Below are 6,000 nucleotides of genomic sequence, written 5' to 3'. Positions count from 1 at the left end.
CCTAATTATGTAAAGACAGTTCATCTTTACATATAGAATTATATAGTGAGAAGGTATAAAGTACCCAGAAAAGAGACTGAAATACGGGGAATATCTTTAAATTGTAGCAGATAATGATGGAATGGGAGAATAACAAACATTTTATGCAAAAACTACTGTAACTTGCTTGGATTCAGCTTCAAATAAGTAGTTAAGGATGATCATTAAAAAATACAGTGAAGTAATATCTTAAAATAAAGGAAAAATACATAAGATTACATGCAAATATTTTTTAAAATGGTTTTTAAAATTAATACAGTACACATAGATCCTCCTTAATCATTGATTTGACTAAGTGTTATTGAGCTTTTGACACCATTACAAAACAATATACACTGGTAAATTACTGTACTTAAAATTGTAATTAACGACCGTGCCGTTACATCATCATTCAGTTGAGTGGGTTGCTATATACCGGTACTTGTTCTTGTTACCGGTTGCGCGACCATGGACAAGCCACAATGGGGAAAGACCAGGTGTCAGGCTATCTCGTTCCAGCAAGAGTGGTGACCAGTTACGATAGAACCAATCACAAGGTGACAATGAATGATTTGAAGTTCTCTGGCATCCAGACATCGAAGGACATTGACGCCAACATCGCTTATTGTAAAAACAGACTAAAAGAATAATCGATTAAAACCAGTAAATATGTTATAAAAGTTGAATAGCATTCAGAAGACCTGCTTCTGAAATAAATTTTAAAATGCCACTAGCATTGTACGACACATTAAGTCCAAGGATCTTGGCGAGGATGAACCTGCCATCTTCACCTTGAGCCTCAAAAAGATATCTATTTCTTTCTGTGCTGTATGTGGAGCATTCAGTCAACAAATGCCTCACTGTCAAGGGTATCAAAGAGTCATCACAATATGGTTGGTGTTGGCCAGGCAGCAGAAACTCATGTGTCATCCGAGTGTGACTAATGCGGAGACGACAGAGAGTAGTCTCCCACTTTGGGGGCATCATGTAATACCTCCAAGGAGATATAACATTTGCAATATCTCTCATGTTATTTTCAGTTAAACTATCCCAATGCTGTTACCAATTACAGTATTATAGATAAAATTCTTAATTGCCAGCAAAAATCCTTACTGAGAATGGGATACCTTCTTAGCAGCAACTTGGCTGGAGCATTCTTTGCCCAGTAAATCGCCTCTTCATTTCCAGATACACCTACGTGCGCCGGAACCCAGCAAAATCGAACTGTTATACCTTTCAGGCCAATAATTAAAAGCCACTCTAAAACCTTTAAAGCTGAAGGGTTACTGGAATTTAAACCTTCTAAAGCTTGAAGGACACTTCTTGCATCACTAAAAATGGTAAAATTGCCCTCCTCTTTTAACGCTATAAATCACGAAGACATCAATCAGGCAACCAAGCATCATCCTCTCAATCACACCAACGTAAAGGATAGTTCCCTAGTTTGTAAAAGTGGGGAGACCGATTGCCAGTTCCTCTCACCCCATCCTGAGCAAATTTCTCTTCCTTTGGAACCAAAGCATCTTTACGGAGAGAGAATGATGTGCAACTCGATTGTCCAAGCGAAGGAAGGCATCCTGCATCACAAACGACAGGAGAGTAAAGTCCTATAACGGGTACCGAGATAACTTCCTGGTCTACAGTAGGTTAGTTTTTGGTACTGCACCACCTCTCTGTCTCTCATGTAAGGGAAGAGAGATAGGTCAAGCATCCTGGAAAAGGAGTACAAGCTCGGTCCAAAACAAGACTGAGCACTGGTAGAGCATTAGCAAAAACTCGTGTATGTGTACAGATGCCTTTTCAGTTTGGGTTGGTTTTCACTACTGTATCGTCCTTCTCACAAATAACCAGGGAGAGATCCATTGGAGTCTCACAAGACTTGTCGCTCTGTCTTCCTGGACTTTTTCGATGATAGCATATTCTTCTTCTTGGAGAAAGCATTATCTGAATAATCTAACGAAGAAGCGGCAGAGGAGGAGCGCACACACTTCTTTCCAGTCTTATTTGGGGTTAAGGTCTCGAAAGCCACAGATATATCACTACCAAGTGAAAGGCCCTTTAGTGCCTTCTCGGGTGAAATCACAAATTTTTAAGTAATTTGTATTTTTCCTAACATACTTACCTCGAACTACTTTCTTAGGAGTATCTGGGAGACTCCTTCCAACCGACCAGAATTTTGTGTAGTTTACCCTATTCCCGTTTTCTATGGGGGTCAACCTCAGGCGGAGTGATACGCGCCCTAGGCGACCCAGGGTCGGAGAGCATGCTTGCTTAGGTCGTGCTCCTCAGTAAGTTTCGTCGGAAAGGTTCTCCTCAGCCCTGCAGGGCCCTCGGGGAAGGATGGGTGGGCCATAACCCGAAAGTAGTTCGAAGTAAGTATGTAAGGAAAAATACATATTACTTCAAAATTTGTGATTTGTTCCAACACGGAGTACTTACCTCGAAATACTTTCTTAGGAGACTTAAACTTTAGGAGGTGGGAGAGTCCTGCAGGGACCAGAGACCGGAATGCTGGAAGCAACAAGGGGGGGAACCTAGGTAGGCAGCTAGGTTACGTTAACCACTGATAGAAAACGCACAAGATAGGGAAAACTACCCAAAAAACTAACTTAGTGTCTACGTGGCTTACCTCTGTAAGAACCCCTAGGGGACGCATTCCTTGCTGATGCCGTATCCTACAGTAGTTAAGGTCTTCTGAGTCATTCCAAGGAAGGTAATCAGGGACCAGGGGAAGGTAGAGAGAGGTAAAAAGGTAAGGAAGGAACTTGTGTCTCTTGGACTTACCGCTCACGGCTTCCCCGGGGCTATGACCTTAGATCTTCTGGAGCGCGGAAATGACAGGACCAAGGGCAAAACCGTTCGAAGATTTTCTCGAACAATCCTTCAGGTAGTGTTCCGTGAAGGTGGATAGTTTAGACCAAGTGCCTGCCGTCAGATTTGGCCCACTGCCATGTTCTTCTCGAAGGCTAAGGAGGTGCTTAGACCTCTAATATCATGAGGCCTAGGCTTGCCTGAGAGAGGGGTTCCTGAGGTGTCGTAGGCCCTCTTGATCACTTGACGCAGCCAGAAGGAAATCGAATTCTTGGAAACTGGCTTCTTCACTCGTCCTGTTGAGACGAACAAACTCTTGATCGCAGGGCGGAGCCTGGATGTCCTCTCCAGGTACTTCCTTACTGCTCTAACTGGGCACAAAACAAGTCCCTTGGGTTGTCTGAACGAGGGATCGCTGGCACCGAGAATCCCTCGAATCTAGGATCCCAACATGACGGGTTCCGAGTCTTGGTCACAAAACTAGGCACGAATTTGAAGGAAGCTTCTCGCCACCCCTTCGAGTGCGAGACTTCGTATGACAGCCCGTGCAACTCAATAACTCTCTTCGTCGAAGCCAGGGCTAATAGGAAGACCGTTTTGAGGGTGATTTCTTTGTCCAGGATGTCTTTGAGGGGCTCGAAGGGCAGTTCTGACAGGGCTTTGAGTACTCTAGCTATATCCCACTGTGGCACCCTCGTTGCCTGGGGGGGGGCATGACTGCTCAAAACTCATGATGAACATTGAAATCTGTCGGGAGGCCCCTAAGTCAATGCCTTTTAGGAGGAAGACCTGCCCTAATGCTGCACGCACCCCTTTGATAGCCGGGATAGAAGTACCTACGTCATCCCTAAGATACACCAGGATATCGACTATCTCATGAATAGAAGCCCTCAGGGGCTTGATATTCCGGGCAGTGCACCATTTCAAAAAGACAGCCCACTTTGCTTGGTAAACTGCGACTGAGGAACGCCTTAGGTAACCCGACATCCTCGTTGCCGTCCTCGATGAGTACCCTTCCTTCTTCAGGAGCCACTCGATAACCTCCACGCGTGTAGCGGAGGGATCGAGGGTTCTCGTGAAACCTCTGGAAGTGAGGTTGACGGAGGAGGTCTGGTTTGTCTGGAAGGGGCCAAGGGGGAAGGAGAGCTAGTTCCTTCAAGTCTGCGAACCATTCTCTCTCCGGCCACCAAGGCACTACTAAAGTCATCTGTAGGTTGGTTGCCCTTCTCACTCTGCTGAGCACTTGCCTGAGCATTCCGAAGGGTGGGAAGGCGTACACATCGAGGTTGTCCCAAGGATGTTGGAAGGCATCCTCGAACGCTGCTGATGGATCTGGAACTGGAGAACAGAACACGGGAAGTTGTGTATTCAGACAAGTGGCGAAGAGGTCTACCACTGGTGAGCCCCACTTCAGGATGACTGTCTGAGCTACTCCTGGGTGTAGAGTCCACTCCGAGCCTATCACTTGGCCTACCCTGCTGAGGCCGTCTGCTAGGACATTCTTCTTTCCTAGGATGAACCTGGCCGTAATTTCGATCCCTTCCTTTGCCGCCCATTCCAGCAGTTCTGTCGATAGAGTGCATAACTCCTTTGACTTTAGGCCTCCTTGCTTCTTTACGTAGGCCACTACCGTGGCGTTGTCGCATATCAACGCCACGGTGTTTCCTCTGAGGAGATGTACGAATTCTTGACATGCTCTCTGGACAGCTATCATCTCCAGAATGTTTATGTGTAGGGTCCCTTCCTCGAGGGACCACTTCCCTTCCGTTGATTCGTCGAGGAGGTGTGCACCCCAACCCTCCTTCGACGCGTCGGTGAATAGCAACATCTCCGGAGGATCGAGTGCGAAGGGCATCCCCTTCAAGGTGTTCGCTCTGTCGTGCCACCACTGTAGGAATTCCAACGTTCCTGGGCAAACTGGAACTATCATGTGCGGGGGCTCCTCCGGGGACCACAGTTCCTTCACGTTCCATTGAACCCCCCTGAGCTAGAGTTTCCCCTGAGGGACTAGCTTCTCTAGCGACACCAGATGGCCCAATAGCTTCTACCAATCCTTGGCTCTCCTGGGTTGGCTCGTGAGGAAGGGCTGCAGTACTCGGTCTAGATTGTCCAGCCTTTCCAAGGAGGGGAAGGCTCTCACCCGTTGGGGGTCCAGGACCATCCCTAGGTAGGTCATCCTGGTGGTGGGTGTTAAGTGCGACTTCTCTAAGTTGACTGTGATACCCAAGTCCTTGCAGAGATGTAGAAGCTTCGCGCCTTGCTCCTTCAGTTCTGCCTTTGAAGCTGAAAGTAGCAACCAGTCATCCAGGTACCGGATCAGGCGAATGCCCTGCTCGTATACCCAGGCCGAAACTGTTGTGAAGACTCTCGTGAAGACCTGAGGCGCTGTCGACAGCCCGAAGCAGAGGGTCTTGAACTGCAAGACTTGGGTATTCCACTTTATCCTCAGGAACTTCCTGCTGGATGGGTGAACGGGAATCTGGAAGTAGGCATCCTTGAGATCCAGGGACATCATGAAGTCCCCCTCTCTCAAGGCCACCAACACCGTCTTCGCAGTGTCCATTTTGAAGTCGGTTTTTGCCACAAACTTGTTGAGGGCTGACAGGTCTATGACTGGCCTCCATCCCCCTGTCGACTTCTCCACCAGGAAGAGCCTGCTGTAGAACCCCGGCCCGGGATTTTCGACCAATTCCAACGCTCCTTTGGTGATCATGGTCGACACTTGCTCCTGTAACGCTGCTCGTTTCAAGGGGTCTTTTGGGCACCAACCACTCCGCCTGTTGGGCTGAAATAAGTGGCGGAGGCTCCGTCAGGAAAAGGTAGCCTGTATCCTTCTTTCAGGATTGCAACGGTCCAGGGATCTGCCCCATAATCCCGCCATGCTTGCCAAGAGTGTCTGAGGCATCCCCCTACTTAAGGCTCTGGTAGGAGTAGGGGGCCTCTCTTTCTATCTCCTCCTAGAGGCGCGGCTTGAATGACCTCTCCTAGAGTTTCCGTAGGAGGGTCTAAAGCCAGACTGAGAAGTAGTGTTGCCCCTACAGGGGGGCTGTGAATTCTGGAGCCAAGAAGCCGTTGGAGTTTCTCTCCTCGGTTGGACTGGCAAGGAATGAGAGGTATATGCAACGTCCGCCGAGGGTCTTCTGTGCACTGGACGTCTCAGGGGAGGGGGTC

General features: G+C 48.0%; 1 protein-coding gene across 1 annotated transcript in view; it reads right to left on the bottom strand.

The window, feature by feature from the left end:
* The window catches only part of scat (VPS54 subunit of GARP complex scat), a 205,222-nt gene that overhangs the window by 143,782 nt on the left and 55,440 nt on the right, over positions 1-6,000 (bottom strand). The window lies entirely within an intron of this gene.

Source organism: Palaemon carinicauda, chromosome 27 (assembly GCF_036898095.1).
Source record: "Palaemon carinicauda isolate YSFRI2023 chromosome 27, ASM3689809v2, whole genome shotgun sequence".
Taxonomy (NCBI): domain Eukaryota; kingdom Metazoa; phylum Arthropoda; class Malacostraca; order Decapoda; family Palaemonidae; genus Palaemon; species Palaemon carinicauda.
This window is presented reverse-complemented; position numbering and strand designations above follow the sequence as displayed.